Here is an 18,085-nt window from a genome sequence, read left to right as displayed (position 1 = left end):
AAAGGGATAGATCTGGTTCTTCCTGCTCCTCCTTCTGACAATTACTTGTATTAATTTATTTCAAAATACATACACCTAGGAAATACCTTTTGTAGTTTTGTCTTTGAAATGCCTTTTTTATTTTATATATTCAAATCCCAACAATTCTTAGCCACCTACTTTTATTTCCTTGTTTATTTATGCACTTACTAATTTGTACTTTTACCTCTCAGGGACTCTCTTGCTCATCAAATTATAAAGGTATGAAGTATGCCAGTCTTTGGTAAATTAGTTGTTTGATCCTCTTATAAATCCAATATTTTAATCTTAAACAACTTTTTTAATGTCTGGTGAAACTTTTCCCCAATTAATTCTTTTGAGTGCAAGGATTAGATTTATTTATATACTTTTGTCATTGTACACAGAATCAAGTTTCATAGGTTTATTTTTCAATTTAAGATGTTAATATACAAAAATAGTACAAAAATGCTTAGATTCATAGAATAGCTGTTGATTTCCAGAGTTTTGTTTCTCCCCTTCCCTTTGTAATTTCCTTTCTTTTCTTCCTGCAGCTATATATGTATTTAGTCTTTATTTCCAAAAATCAAAAATATTATATTTGTTCCTACCATTTTGCAGACACAGGTGTATAGTAATAAGATGTAGACTATGCCACAGAAAGTAGAATGACATCTACTTGAATTACTCAAGAAATAGCGCAGGTTCCATGCTAATTTCCTCATTTGTATTTCATAATAGGGTTAACTCTCTTTGAGTTCTGTGAATCATCTATTACATTGGAAGAATTTTGTTAGTGATTCAAATTTCCACCTTGGGGCCTTGAGTTGCTCTGACAGACATGCTGGATTTTCGTACAGTTTGAGTAAGACACAATATCTGTACTTAGGCTTTAGGCAGTGCATTTGAAAAAACTGTTTTTTTTCTGTAAAGAAACCACCTCCTATCTCCCTGACTCCAGGCAACGGTTTTCAGATGCATTTAGGAAATCTGGTGATCTTTGCTGCCTGTTATCTCTGACTGTGTCTGAATTGAGTTGAGTAAATATTTATTGAGAGTCAGTTAAGAAGAGCCTGCAGCTTCTGCAGTAGTGTTGATACAGAGGTGGGCTTTAATAGGGGAGGAGGAGCTGTCAGAGGAAACAGGAGGAAATGCACAGCGACCACAGAGAACACTGGAGTCTTGGCTCTGATCTTAGAAATATTTCAGGCTATGGGAAGAAGTAAGTTGGTGGACAATTTCTGGAAGAGCTTGGGATAATTGGCTGGAAATGGCAAGTTACACATGACCAGCACGTCATATGTATGTCTTGGCTTTCCATCTGCTGATGAGTCAGGGTCAGGTGAGGCTCTGACGCATGGAGAGTACATTGTCAGCAGACATGGGAAACCCTGGAGAATGGTCTCCAGGTGACCTTTGGTTGTGATATGATCAGGAGGGACTACTCTGGGTTGTGGTTCTCTCTGAAGTCTTCAAGCAGAGGTCTGTTCAGGAAGTTCTCTCTCGGAAGGTTTGAGGAGCTATGTGGGGCTATGACCTGTCCATACCCTTTCTATCCCCCAAATCACAAAACATTTCCATTTGTTTCTTATGGTACTTCAGGTCACATATAAAGTACAGAGACCATGAGAATGCTTTCCTTTTTATTTTGCAAAGATGTCCATTGAAGGCAGAAAATATGGTTCTTAAGTTCCTTTGAGCAATTGGCTTCAAATTGGGACTTCATCCCTTGCAGAATTTCAAGACAGTGCAAAGACAATGTGTCATCTATTGTTTGAAGAAAAATTGTAGGTTAAGGAGAACTTCTTTTTGGCACTGTCACCATTTAAGCCTTTTTATGAAGGAACTGGCATTTATAGGTATATTTCTAGAAGGCCATCAATGGCTGGGCCTACATTAGCAATTTTCAAATTAGGTCCTAATTGTGTTGGGAGTAGGGATATAGAGGTGTCAATGGAGGTTGGAAACAATAAACTCCTAAAATATTTACTTTGTGTCCCACTTATGCTTTTAATGAACATGCCTTAAGCATGTACTAGGTGTAAGGCTCTGTGCTGTCTTATAAAGAGTTGTAAAAATATATGGTCTTTTTTTTCTGGGGTTTGTAGCCTTTTTCTTTGTTTTTCTTCTTTACTATTTCTTAAAATGACAGTCTTTGTGTCATTTGAGTATGTAATTATTAAAGCAAGGAAATTTTTTTTGACTCATAACCATTTTATAATGATTTTGAATAAATTAGTCAAAAAACTATAATAGACTTTAACATGAATAGAATGTCTTTCTGAAGTATGTAACGTACTTGTTTCTATATATTGTAATAAGGCAGGCATGATTTATGGTCCCAATTTTGAAAAGGTGACTTAGAGGTAGAGTAACTTCACTGTCGCAAGAACTTGAAGTAGAAATTGGAATCTGATGTATTATGCTTCCTCTGTAAGTATGCGGACTTTCGATCTACCGCAAATGCAGCAATGTGGTTGGACTTGGATCACACGACAAGGGGAGAGCACATATAGGAATAGGTAGAAAACCCGAAACATGAAAGCATAAACCTTAAAGCAACAGAGGTTAACATGAGAAGGGGATCAGGAACCAGTGTAAAGATCAGTTAGAGATGAATCAACATGGGTTGTAATATGTATACACAAGAGCAATGCTAGGACTATTTCTGTGTAGCTATCCTTAACTCAACTAGCAAAAATGCTTTGTCTTCCTTATTATGCTTATGTCTTTTCTTCAACAAAATTAGAGATAAGGGCAGAACAGGTTTTGCTTGGAAGTGAGGGGGGATGGGGGGAGATGGTGAGGGAAGGGGGGCATAAGGGAGAAATTACCCAAACAATGTATGCACATATGAATAAATGAATAATTAAAAAAAAAGCAAATGGATGTTGGCATTCTTTTCAAACTTTAGCCAAAATGCATTTTCAGCAAGGGGCTGTTCTTTGAAATATTTTTCAGCTATTTGTTTGTATTCTTCTTTTATGAGAAAAGGGAAATATGACAAGTAAATATGACTGAAGAAGACACGTATGTATATCTGAAAATACATGTATATATATATACACATATATACTACTACATAAACTACATCAAATAAAAATTTAAGTTGTCTATTTTTTTAAGGTATGGATGATTTTATAGATATAGATTTGAAAAGTCTGGCATTGTTTATATTTATTTTACTTTAAAATTTGATTTTGGGACTAAAAATAGAGCTTCCATATGATCCAGCAATACTACTCCTAGGGATATGCCCAAAGGAATGTAAGCCATGTTACAATAAAGACACCTGCACACTCATGTTTATTACAGCATTATTCACAATAGGCAAGCTATCGAAACAGCCAAGATACTCCACTACTGATGAGTGGATTAAGAAAATATGGTATTTATATACAATGGAATTTTATTTAGCTATAAAGAAGAATGAACTTTTTCATTTGCAAGTAAATGGACAGAATTGGAAAACATCACCTTAAGTGAAGTTAGCCAGGTTCATAAAGCCAAAGCTTGCATGCTTTCTCTCATATGTAGAATACAGACATAATACAAATACAAACAATATTATATGTACATAGAAATATATGAAGAGTATGTATACAAATGTGGGAGCGCTAGAGAAGACCAAGGGAGGAAGAAGAGAGGATAGAAAGATAGAGAATAATAATGAAGTACATTACATCTGTGTAGGAACAAGACACAAAGACACTAAAAACTGTTAAACAACACAGGATGGGGGGAAAGGGTGAGGAAGTACAGTGGAGGGGTTACACTGACTTAAGCACAATGCATGTACAGGTATAATATCAAGGCAAAAATCTCAATGTACAACAAACAGACACTGTTTAAACAATGAAGGAGAAGAATGATAAGTCATGCTAAGGGGAGGTCACTAATGGGAGAGAGAGGGTAAAAGAAGGAAGTAAAGAAGGTGAATATGGTTGATGTACTTTCTATACAAGAATGAATATAAAATTTTTAAACCTATTGAAATTACCATAAGAAAAGGACTAAGATAGGAGAAAAATGGAGGGGATGAACCAATTTGGGATACAATATAAATATACATGGAAATATCATAATGAAACTCTCTGTATAGACAGATACATTAAACAAACAAAAATGTCTTTTTTCCAAAACAGAGGACAGGAAATTAAAACAGGTCCTGTCTGGGAGTTGGTGCCAGTATGTGTTGGGAGGATGATATAAGGAAAAGGTTAGGAGGGTGAATATGGTAGAAATATTATGTACTCATGTATGAAAACGGAGCAATGAGACCTGTTGAAACTGTTCTAAAAATTGGAGGATGGTGGGGAATAAAGGAGAATGATGGAGGGGGTGAATTTAATTAAGACATATTGTGAGCACTTTTTATAAATGCCACAATGTACCCCCAGTACAATAGGATAATAAAAAATAAAATAAATAAAATTTGTTTTTGTAATAAACTGAACTTCCCAGTTTTATTATATTACAGTAGTATTTATTGATTAGTTGTTATATGCCAGGCAAGTTACATGTATTACCTTTTTAAGCTGTCACAGCAACCCTGTGATAAAAGTAATGCTATCTAATTTTTATAGATAAAATACTGAGACAGAAAAGTTAAGTGACTTGCTCAAGACTATAAACTGACAAGTTGGAAAACTGGGATTTGAACTTGGCCTGACTGGCTACAGAGCCTGTGTTTTTAACAATAGCAATATAATGGACTGTCAGCACTACACTGAGGGTATGTGACCTTTCTAAAGTTACTTAATGGCTTTGGTCTTTAGATTCATTGTTCATGAAAAAGAAATCACACTAGAAAATTTATTTTCTTAGCATTCCTTGTTTGCATACATGCCTTTATTTAATCCTCAAAATATACCACTCTAAATTTACATATGAAGAAATCAGGACTTGTAGAGGTCAAGTAACAGCTGAAGGCAGTAGAGTTGATTTAAGTACTGATATACAAACCCCAGATTTTAGTCAATGTACTTTACTGCCTTTCCTTTTTAAGGTCTTAGGTGGCCTTAAAATTCCACACATTGAATCCTTTCTTTATATTTTAAAATTTTAATGGCAATATTTTTTTATAAAGCCTTTCATTTATAGTTCTTCCAAGAAGTGATCTAGTCTACAAATAGATGCAGATAATAACAGTCTTGACAATGAAACATTGTGCTATTAATACTATATTATTATTTTTTTGAACAGGCTCGTGTAGCAAACAGGATGTAACAGGACATGTTAGGCAAGCCATTGCTTACCTCTGAAGACTGTGAGGGATTAAATTCTCATTATTACTTACTTAGTCCCCAAATATCTGTGTATGTTCAACTTCTCAGTTTCTTCAGTTCAGCAGGAAGTTTTAAAGAACCAAACAACATGCCCTTCCGCCCCTGGCATATTCATAAGCTGTTTTGGGGTGAGTCATCGGAATTCTGTGGTTTGTGTATCCTGAAGGGAGAGAAGAGACACTGTGTGGTTAGCATTTATTTGAAATAACCAGTGGGAAAAAATTCTTTGATAAAAGTTCAACATTAGGTAAGAAATGTCTACGGAAGGACCATTCATTGTTATAAAGATTTTGCTTTTTACATCTCTGGAAATATCATACAAATATAATTCTTCAGCCTGTGCATATTCCCAGCTTGACCTAGTGCTCTGATCTGGTGTTTAGTTGAAATACGTCACAGGGAATAAACAAATGACAGTTTATTCCTTGGAGTCTCTGCTCCCTAATGTCAAAGAAATGTCTAAGAGTTGTTGACATATGAAAATACAGAGACTAAGCCATACCCACGAGGTCTGACGGATTATATGACTAATATTATAATTGTGGATTATAATTAAACCATAACAATGATTAAAAAAAGTGGATGAGACTGATAGAATCTTTCTCTTGCAGGTTCAAGGAAATGGGGGAGCAATTCTAATAATTAAAAAACATCTTTTTAAAATATCTTACTGGGAAAAAAACTGATTATTATGGACAAAGAAAGAAAATTCAAATTATTTAGGTTTATAGTGTATATCAGGTGCTGCACAAATACTCCAAAAAATTCAGAGACCATATAGATTTGGGGAAAATATTAGCTTCATAAGTTGAAGTGAGTCTATGGTCTACAGCATCAGTGGCCCACAAGACAAAGGTACAAGGATAGGAAGGAGTAGTATTTAGCACCCATCTTCAATCATAGTTATTCACTTGATTTTGACCAGCTGATTGGTGAATATGGACAGACAGTCACAGAAGTTAACTACATGTTGGCTCCCAAATTGGGAGAGTGAAAAATGATGCTTTGCTTGTTAAAATATAGGGAGAATATTGTTTGGTCCTTAAAGTGATTTTAGATGGAATAGCTATGAATAAGTAATTATTCAAGTCTAGGGAAATGTCATTATTGTGCTAAGAGAAGTTAAAATCTCACTAACATCAAACTGAAAAAATTGAGAGGGGATCGAAAAGAGCATTTTCTCATTATGTATTTCAATGCTATTCAAAGCCCAATTTTTATTCCATGTAAAATCACTTTAAGGACCAAACAATATTCTTCCTGTATTTTAACAACCAGCACATACACCCACATACTGGAAACTATATAAACCAGAGTTTTAGCTTTCCTGTCATTGGTCCTCTTTGAGTGTCTCAGCAGCGTTGGTTTCTGCACTTTCAAATTTCTGTACTGAATTCTAAATGCAGTGACCCTATAAACAAAGTGCCACTTGTAAATTTCTGCCTTAGTTGTCCACTAATCTACTCCAGCAGCTCCTTTTTTTCTGTGCTTTGTACAATATTGATAGTGAACTTTTGGTTTGAATTTTGTCTCTGTCAACCAAACTTTACTACTGAACATAACTTCCCATGAGAAGGAAGGTGATTTCTTCCTTCTTGACCAGGGAGATTTCTTCTGATAACATTTTTTATTTGCAAAAGGAAATGCAAATTAAAACCACGCTAAGATTCCACCTCACCCCTGTTAGAATAGCCATCATTAGCAACACCACCAACAACAGGTGTTGGCGAGGATGTGGGGAAAAAGGAACCCTCTTACACTGTTGGTGGGAATGTAGACTAGTACAACCACTCTGGAAAAAAATTTGGAGGCTACTTAAAAAGCTAGACATTGATCTACCATTTGATCCAGCAATACCACTCTTGGGGATATACACAAAAGACTGTGACACAGGTTACTCGAGAGGCACCTGCACACCCATGTTTATTGTGGCACTATTCACAATAGCCAAGTTATGGAAACAGCCAAGATGCCCCAGCACTGATGAATGGATTAAGAAAATGTGGTATCTATACACAATGGAATTTTATGCAGCCATGAAGAAGAATGAAATGTTATCATTCACTGGTAAATGGATGGATTTGGAGAACATCATTCTGAGTGAGGTTAGCCTGGCCCAAAAGACCAAAAATCGTATGTTCTCCCTCATATGTGGACATTAGATCAAGGGCAAACACAACAAGGGGATTGGACTTTGAGCACATGATAAAAGCTTTAGCACACAAGGGAGGGGTGAGATAGGTAAGACACTTAAAAAACTAGCTAGCATTTGTTGCCCTTAATGCAGAGAAACTAAAGCAGATACCTTAAAAGCAACTGAGGCCAATAGGAAAAGGGGAACAGGTACTAGAGAAAAGGTTAGATCAAGAAGAATTAACCTAGAAGGTAACACCCACGCACAGGAAATCAATGTGAGTCAACTCCCTGTATAGCTATCCTTATCTCAACCAGCAAAAACCCTTGTTCCTTCCTATTATTGCTTATACTCTCTCTACAACAAAATTAGAAATAAGGGCAAAATAGTTTCTGCTGGGTATTGGGGGGGGAGAGGGAGGGGGCGGAGTTGGTGGTAAGGGAGGAGGTGGGGGCAGGAGGGAGAAATGAACCAAGCCTTGTATGCACATATGAATAATAAAAGAAAAAGGGAAAAAAATAAGAGGAAAGGAAAATTTATCCAAGGTGAAATGGAGTCAAATATTGGAATCTTCATATTCTGAAGATCCTTTCTATCCTGTATTTAAAAAAAAACCTCTTTCCAATTGTTCTCATTAAAGCAAAGAAACTAAAAAAAAAAACATTTTTTATTTGCATATAATAGTTGCATAGGGGGATTACATTGTGACATTTACATATGTGCTTACAGTATATTTTAATTAGATTCACCTCTCCATCATTGTACATTATCACCCCTGCTCCTTCTTAGAACAATTTCAACACAAATAAAAAAATACCTCCATCATATTCACCCTCCTTCACCCTCCCTGTTTACCTTCCCCTCTCCCACTAGTTTAAAGTGGCTGTGACTATAAGCTTTTTGAGAGCATTTTTACATGAGCTTATTAGACTGAATCATCTTCCAGAAGGCTGATCAAAGGCTGGCAGACTGGCTCAAGTGGTAGGAGTGCCTGCCTACCAAGTGTGAGGCCCTGAATTCAAACCCTGGTACCACAAAAAACAAACAAAAACAAAATAAAGCACCAAAAAACAAACAAACAAACAAAAACAGAAGGCTGATCAATTCTGAGAGAAACAAGCATAACAAATTTTAGACCTGAAAACTTGAGGAGGAGGGTTTTGATCCTGGTGAGCTACAGAGTCTTCATACTACATGAACTCAAGATTTTATATCTTTTCCTGTCTGTATTAATCATCTATCTATAACAAAGCCATCTATCATTGTTCTATCCTCCAATGCATATCTACATGTCTAGATTGGAATAGAAAGGATACTTCTGAAGTACATGAAAACATTTCCTCTATGCAGGAATATGAAGCATCTCCATTCTTCATGAATGTTTTTATATTATTTTCTTATAAATTTATCCAAAAATAAAGGATTTTCTTTAAAAATGGTCTTTTAACAGATATTGTAAGTATTATTTGGACTTCATAAATTAGTGGAATCTAAATCCAGATGGGTGAAATCTGACTGCATTTTGGAAAAGGTCTGATCTTCAAAATTATAGTATAAATCAATATATCAATGTCATTGTCTGCCTACAGAAGACAGACAGAGGTAGGATTTGAGACCTTTCAATGTGATGGATGTAAGCCATCAAACAAGACTACTGACTTCTCCAAAGTCCCCTTGAACACATTAACCAAGTGATTTCCAGATCTTTACAAGATTGTATCAGTGGGCTGGACTAATCATCCAGCTGAGTGAGGAGGAAAAGGAAGGAGGGATTTTTTATTACTCTCAGTCATCTGTTGCATATCAAGACATGTAGTTAATCATTTATTAACCTCTAATTTTGGGAGCTGGCTTCAAATGATAAGCCTCATAAAAAGCTAACAAGGAGATGCCTTCGATAAGCCAGTAAATCATTAAATAGAGAAATAACCAGTTGATTTATGACTTATTGTAATACTTTAGGCTGTGAATGACAAACCTCTATTTTGGTCATATAAGTGATATCCCCATTGCCCTTTCAAAATTACATTTGTATTATGTAATGCAAAAAAGATCCTGTTTCCTTCAGTTTCCAAGATTCTAGTTGACTGAATTCGAATCCCAAAATCTCATAATTGTCAGAGTCTGCTTAAGTTCCTTGAAATAAAGTCTGAGTCTCTACAGTCATCAGCCTGGCTTTACATTGGCGTAGCAGACACTCTGTTGGTATCCTTTTACCATGTGTACCAGTCCTGTGTTTAAAATGTAAGAGTATATAGACAAAATATTATTAAAAACATAAAAAGTTAATTGCATCTTTAAACATCTAACATATCCTTCATGTTCTTAATTCAGCACCTTTGATTTGTCATTCCTTCTTATCTGCAACACCTTTCTCTGAGATATAACTGTGTCTTGTTCCTTCATGTCTTTCAGATCTCTATTTAAATGTCACCTCTTTAGCAAGTCCTTACCTGGCCACCTTATGTACAGTATCACTTCCTATACTCTCTACCCTTGTCGTTATTTTATGCATAAAACTGGACAATACTTACATATCCATTTGTTTACTTATTATTTTTCTTCTCTTTACAGTATAAACTCCATAGGTAATGGTGGCGTAGGAAGAACTTCATATTATCTATAGTTGTTTCCTTAGTACCTAGACCAATGCTTACATCTTACCCAGTGAATATTCGGTAAATAATTTTAAGAATGGAGGAATGGATAAGTGAACATATAATTCATAAAGCTGCAGAATTGCTATGGCTCCATTCTTCTTCTCTTAACTTAGTTAATATGTATCACAGATTAAAATAACTTCTTGTGAGCTGTCTTGCTAGAATAGTCATATATCACAGGGATCTCCTCTTAGGAATAAAGTAATCTTCTCTATAACAAAATTGGAGAAAAGGGAAGAACAGGTTCTGCCTGAGGAGGGTGGGGAGGAGAGGGAGAGGGCAGGGGGAAGGGAGGAGAAATGGCCCAAACAATGTATGCACATATGAATAAATGAATAAAAAAAAAGAAATCAGCATAAAACAAGAGAAAAAAAGAATAAAGTAATCTAGAATTTTCTTTTCATCATGTTGTATTTATATTTGAACTAAAGTAGATTTTAAAATGCTTTACTTCAGGACATGAAAAAATGCTCACTATCCCTGGCCATAAAGGGAATGCAAATCAAAACTACACTAAAATTCCATTTCACACCTGTTAGAATTTCTGCCATCAAGAACACCACCACCAACAAATGTTGGTAAGGATGCATGGACAAAGGAATCCTCACACACTGCTGGTGTGAATGTAAGGTAGTACAACCACTTTGGAAAACAATATGAGGCTTCTTAAAAATCTAAACATAGATCTGTGATATGATCCAGCAATATCACTCCTAGGGATATACCCAAAGGAATGCAACTCACGTTATTCCGTAGGCACCTGCACACCCATGTTTATTGCAGCACTATTCACAATAGCCAAGCTATTGGAAACAGCCAAGATGCCCCACTACCAACAATGGATTAAGAAAGTATGGTTTTTATACACAATGGAAGTTTATTCAGCCACAAAGAAAAATGAAATTTTTGTCATTTGCAAGTAAATGCATGGAACTGGGGAACATCATCTTAAGCAAAGTTAGTCAGGCTCTGAAGGCCAAAAATCATTATGTTTTCCCTCATATGCAGATAATAGACCTAAAACAAATGCAGTAGTATTATTGGACATGGGTCACACTAAGGGGAGAACATGCACAGGAGGAATAGGGAAAGGAAAGGAAACATAAAATTTGAATGTGGTTGATGTGCCCACATTTGCTATATAGAAGCAAATGTAGATATCTTAAACTGGCCGAGGCCACTATGGGAAGGGGACCAGAAAGTAGGGAAGGGGACCAGAAAGTAGTGAAGAGGTCTGATAGAGATGAACCAATGTGGGTTGCAATACACATGTTCATGGAAGCAATGCTAGGAATCTCTCTGTATAGCTATGTTTATCTCAAACTAGCAAAATGCTATGTTTTTCTTACTATCGCTTATGCTTTCTTCTCAACAAAATTGGAAAACAAGAGGGCTGAACGGGTTCTGCCCCAAAGCGGGGGGAGGTCGGAGGGGAGGTGGCCCAAATAATGTATACAAATGTAAAAACAATAAAATTTTTAAAAAGTAGCCAAAAATGCTTTACTTCAGCAATTTTTCAATAAAAATTTGATATAGTGTGTTCATCTTATCCATTAGCTAAGTAAAGGAGTTGACAGAAGAAATCAGCATGACACAGATTCTGTTTTGGAGAAAATTCTAGAATCAAGAAGAGAGGCTGGAATAGTAGTGAGAAGGAAGGGATGGGAAAAGGTTAGTCAATGTTCATTAAGTCACAGTTATACGAGAGAAATGTCTGGTGTTCTATTGCAGAGTAGACTGACTATAGATGATGACAATGCATTATATATTTCCAACAAGCCAGAAGAAAGGATAATGATATATGTTTAAGGAGATATATTTACCATGATTTGGACATTATACAATGTATACATGTATCAAAATGTCACTTGTTACACCATAAGTATTTACAGTTTTTTATCAATTAAAACACAAATATAAAATTAGAAAAATTTGAAAATAAAATCTCTTTACCAGTCCTAAAAGAACTTTTCTAATAGCCAAGAACTGAAAATCTCAAAAGGCTGCCATTCTCCTGCTTCTTAGAAATTTCTTTTTCACAAACAAATGGACTCAAAGTTTTCCTGAACTCCAACTGCATGTTCACAGACAACTCCAGATTGGGCAGGAAAGCATGGCAGACAGCTCTGAACTTATGCTTTGGAGAAGCACTGAGTGTGTGCTGCATGCCACAACTGAATATAACTACAAGTGTATGGAAAGAAATTTGAGAAACAAGATGCAAGCCAATCAGGTGTGTAAGGCTTTAGGAATCTGTAATTAGAACAAATGCTCACTACCCAGTTATGGTGTCCCATTTCTTCTCTGAACTCTATGGGGAGGCAATTCAGAAATATTTGTGCCGGTGTTTCTATGGTAGAAACTATGGATCATATAGAGGATTTTTTTTCCCCCTGTTGGGAATACTGGGGATTGAACTCAGAGCCTCATGAGCTACCACTTGAGCCATACCTCAGTCTAGGGAAGTATAATTTTGTGATAAAATAAAATCTACAGTTGCGTTTACCTGAGAGTTCCTTTGTAATATGCATAAGTTGGGTATAATGTATTTAGGCATACATAGAAAGAAATTCCTGTAAATAACTGTGATTATTATTTATATCCTTAGGTCAGTTTCTCCAAAGGCCAGCCTGAGGGAAGGTATGTGGAAGGGAAGATCATGATGTATTACATGGGAACCATGTGGGTCTGGAAGACATGTTATATAGACATGGTTATGGTGACAAAATAGTGGAATCAGGTCATGTGTCCTTTCCATTAAACTGTCACCAGACTCTTAAAAAGACACCCATTCTCTCCTGTACTAATTTATCTTAGATCTAGAGTAAGGGTCTGACTGAATACAACATTTGTATTTATTTAACTTACTATTATATATGATTCACTATCTGAAACGATAGCATTCCTGGAGGGGTATTTTTAATGTGGTGAAATAAATTACCTCCTATTTTTCCTTTATGTGTAACTAACGCTTTTTCTTTCTAATTATAGACAAGTTCATGAAAATAGTGGCTTCTATCTTTTGTGGTAGAAAATTTACATATGAATATCTTTAACTTTATTGATTTAAATTCTTTCATATATTTATTCAGCAATTCTCTATGAAATCCCTGCTAAATGCTGGAGTGTACAGTTATTGCAGAAATAGATACTTCTTGCTCTTGTACATGTTATACTCTAGTCCTTAGTGTATTCTAACTTTCATTGGGATTTTTTTCTTTGTTCCCTTAGTTGTTTGATAAAATGTGTTCATGATTCTTACCCAAAATAATTTTGTTATAAGAATCATTTTTACTGATTACAAATATAATTGCATTGACGGCATACAAATACTTTGAATGATATTTAATAAAATTCCCTATTTTTTTAAATCAACTGACGCATGGTCACTTTTTAAAAATGTTTCATGGTTTCTTGAAAAAAATGTGTATTCTCTAATTATTGGATATATAGTCTTGATTTGTGCCCATTAGATAAATTAGTAATTATGTTGTCAAATATTCTTTCTCTGTATGATTATTCTGTTTGCTTTATCTATTCATCATGTAGAAGATGTATTAAAATTCTCCCTATTGGTGGTAGATTTTAATCAATGTTTCCTTCTAACTTTGTTAATTTTTGTCTTACATATTATAAAGATATATTACAGGTATGTGCAAATTTAGAATTTTTGTATGATCCTGGTGAATTGAATTAGTCAAGCTCTAGATGATTTCAGTTTTGACTACCAGCATGACAACCTCAGGTGAGATCCTGTTCCTGAACTGCTCAGGTAAACTGCTGGCAGATTCCTGACACTGAAACCATGAGAAACAACTATGCTTACTGTTTCAAGCCCCTAAATTTTCAGGTGATTTGTTACATGGCAATAGAAAACTAACACAATTTCATTTTTTTAAATGGACAATTCTTAGACTTTATTTCATTGTATCTTCCTCTATATCTTCTAAACTTCTAATTGCTTGTCTCTCTATGATGTAATAAGTGTAATTTAATCAAATCTAGCCCCTAGTTCACCAATTCTTTCTTCAACTCATTCTAATCTGCTATTTAAGTTGTCTACCTAGGTTTTAATGCTGGAAATTACAATTTTCATTCCTGGAAGTTTTGCTTATTTTTTCACACATCCTTTTGCTCAGTTTTGATAACTTCTTATTCATATTTAGCTGATCATAATTTGACTACAGAGGGGAGTTGGGTGAGAACGCCCCACGTTTGAGAAAAGATTTATATTTCTTTTTGACAAGACCATAATTGGCATGGGATTTCTAGGGCTTCCCTGAGGAATAAATTAAATCTTTTACTCCCTCTCCTTCTTGATGGGAAGCTTAGGATTTCAAAATTCTTAGGGGGAAACTCTTTCTCAAATGAGCAAAGACTTGAATCAAACAAGTTACAAATGACACTTGTTCACTCTTAGGTGGATTTAGGTTCATGTTGATAGCAGAGAAGTGAGGCTACAGTTATTTCTGTTTCTCCAAGAAGACTGGTCAGTCCTTCATCCACACAAGTGAGGAAAGCAGTGCTTAGAGTTAGCCTCACCAGGATCAACTAAACAAATGCTCATTGGGTTCTTTCTTTTATCCCTCTGACTCTTTTGAAGGACAGCCAGATACTCTGTGACCAGACTAATTGAGCTTAAGAAACCCACCAGTACTTTTTAGAAAAATATGCAGATAATGAACAATCACGTTGTACATTTTGTTTAAAATATAGCATTAGCTGTTAGTTGCATCAATTAGTCTTATTTTTCAAGGCCTTCAGGCTTTAAGAACTATAGAAAGTTGTCTGTTAACTGAAGGAGAATGTCTCTTTATAGTGGCTTTTGCTTTATGATTCTTAGGTTTTGTAAGGTAGACCAGAGACACCTACTGACACCCTAGTGAAATTAGTGCTTTTTGTTTTGACTGCTGGAGATTGAACCCCAGGGCTTTTAGCATGCTAAGCAAGTGCTCTAACACTGAGCTTGATTTTTGAGATAGGTGTCACTATGTAGCCCAGGTTGTCCTCAGATTTGTGATCCTTCTGTCTCTGTTTTCCAAATGATGGGATTCCCAGATGTGCACCACAATCTGACTAAACTATTGTTCGTGATAGATCAATTTTTATTTTTAATCAATTTTTCTTCTGCCTACATTTTATTTACATTTATTTACTTTTCTCCTTTGTCTTAGTTTTAACTTAAAGTGACCAAAGTTCATTTGGTACTGATATAATTTATTATTTTTCTTTTTGCCCTTGTGTAATATAAGCATCAGAGCAATTAGTCATCTTTAAGTCCTACACTGGAAGCAGTCCAGATTGAGATGAGGCACTTTATGATTTTGTTCCTAAGATGTTCTGTTGTACCATAAATGTCTTCCCTAACAAAGGATTATTTAAGAAGAATTCACTCTGCTTAATACACTGAGAAAAGGACCAAAACCAGAGGTACATCTAGAGAAAGGAAACAGAAGATAAAATGTTTAGTTGTCGACAGTGTGAAATTATCCTCAAGATAATAAAAATTCTTAGAATCAGTAAGAGTTCAGAGAAAGAGTAAGTAATAGAGGGTTAATCTGATCAAAGCATATACATACACACAGACACATATGTCTGAAATACTAATTACGAGGCAAAATCCTCATAAACTATCAATTGGCACTTAAAAAATGAAGGACAGAAAGGTAAAACAGGTCTTTTCCAAGGCTGGCTATCAGTGGGAGGTGGATGGGCATAAGGAAAGGATAAAGGAAGGTGAGCATGGTGAATGTTCTTTGCATTCATATATGAAAATAGAATAATGAATTCCACTGAATCCTTTCTAAGAAGGAGGGAAAGGAGGGATGAGGGAGAATGATGGAGATATATTGTAAGCATGGATGTAAATATCATAATATATTTTCTCTGTACAACTATCATATGCTAATAAAAAGAATGAGCTAAAAAATCAATGAGTTTCATTAAAGTGAATGGATAGAAAATAAATATTCACAAATTAGTTGCTTTCTTCAATACCAACAGTTAGAAAATAAGAGTATAGAATGACCTCCATACTCAAGAGCAACTGTAAAAACAAAGTATTCTAGAAATTAGTTTAACAAAAAATATGAAGGAAACCACAAAATTCTAATATGAATTATAAAGGAAGATAAGAAAATAGAGACATATCATGTCGACGAGTGAGAAATAATTTTAAGATGTGTTTATTTTCAAATCAATACATGTGTGTGTATATATACATAATATCAATCAAAATCTCAATGTATCTTTTTTTTGAGAAATGTGTTCAAATGATTCTGAAGCTCATGTTGAAAATTAACAGAATAATAGAAAAAACTCCTGAATATACATTCAGGAAAGATAGCTTCTTGATTCTATTTCTTTTATCACTCTTAAATAAAAAAGAAATACTGTGGTATATTATTGTTTCTGTGGGTCTAGTTAATATTTAGTTTGGATTAGACTCTGTGAACCCCGCTTTTTCCCTATAGCTTACATTTGGAGATGTTAGAGAAATCATAATAGTCAGCCTTGAGGGAGATAAAGGAAACAATTTGTATTTACAGGGCTACTTGGGGCCAGTGAGGTGGGTGAGAAGAGCAATGACTGGAAGACCAGAGAACCAGCCTCCAAAACAGACAGGGTGCCTTCCCACCGTAACCTCAGTTCTTTGCGGCCCCAAATAAGGTCATCATTGACTCATTTCAGTCTCCCTCCCGGGGCAGAAGCAGACCTCAGTCTATGCTAGTCTATCCCTTGATTTTGAAATAGTCTCTGGCTGTCAGACACAACTATGTCTGAAATTAAGATTAAGGCCTCTGAGTGTTTGGGGAATGAAATGGAAATAAAAGCTGAAAATTCCCCTACCTACCTTGAAAGGCTATCCTGGAATGAGCTTTGTTTTTTCAGTTAAGGTTTATCATCACAGGTGTTTCATAGAAGTCTAGAGAGTCAGTCAGTGGAGATGAGTCACCTGGCTGTGGTAAGATTAGAAATTCCTAGAACATGATATAGATGCCTAGAGTCTGAGGCCGGAAAGATGAAGAGAAGAGGCCCTCTCTGGCTCCTATCCCCCCACTCCCACTCATAGCCTCATTTTTCTTAAGTATTAGACAAATACAAACAAAATCACCTGCTTTCTAATCTTTTTCTCCTTTCTTCCTCCTCCTTCATTATTCCATTTCCCCTTTCTTGACTCTCCAAAGTCATGAAATACTTATTATTTCAGTTGAATATATGGAGGATTGTAGTGAGGAAATTGATTTTTTTTTGTGTGTTAAAGTGGTAGATGTGGATACTTTTGGGAAGAAAATGGAAGAGGAGAGAGAGAAGAGCTGGAGAAGGAGAAAAGAGCTGGAAAACAGAAGAGGCCTGAAGGGAAGGGAATAAGTGAGAAAGTGAGAGGATTCTGAGCCTATTGAGGCCAATGGTGAAAAAACGAATGTGTGCTTCTATGAGACCAAGCAGAGACATGCTTTGATAAACTGTGCTTCCCCATTTGTGAATGCCATGACTAAACAAACAAACAAACAAAAAAATAAAGGCTCTCCTTCCCAGGAAAAAACAAGTGTTGCAATTCACCTAATTTATTTTTAGATGTTCAGATGCTAAACATTTGCAAGAGTAGTTTCTGTACATTTGAAATTGGAAACTAGTTTCAGCTAATGAGAAGCTGGCTTCTGGTGTTGTCTTCCCAGTGCTCTCCAGGCCACTGGCAAGTTGTGATGAGGACAATGTTTCCATTGTACCTATTCCAATTCACCTTTTCTTGGTTCTTGAGGCAGAGTAATGCAAATTTTCCTTAGGCAGAGCAGTGCAAATGCTCAGTAATGATGAAAAACAGCAGTGGCTAGCTGCCCTTTCCTAACCATTCACAGAGCATTCCTGTTTTAACTACCAGATCCCACTCCATCCCCGAGAGCAAAAGAACCTAGACAAATATTTCAACTTAGTTTCTAAAAGTGCTAAGGCACTTTTTCTCTCCTGATTAATTTTGCTTGGAGGACACCTAGTGGCAGTTTATT

This window comes from Castor canadensis, chromosome 13, assembly GCF_047511655.1.
Source record: "Castor canadensis chromosome 13, mCasCan1.hap1v2, whole genome shotgun sequence".
Lineage (NCBI taxonomy): Eukaryota > Metazoa > Chordata > Mammalia > Rodentia > Castoridae > Castor > Castor canadensis.
This window is presented reverse-complemented; position numbering follows the sequence as displayed.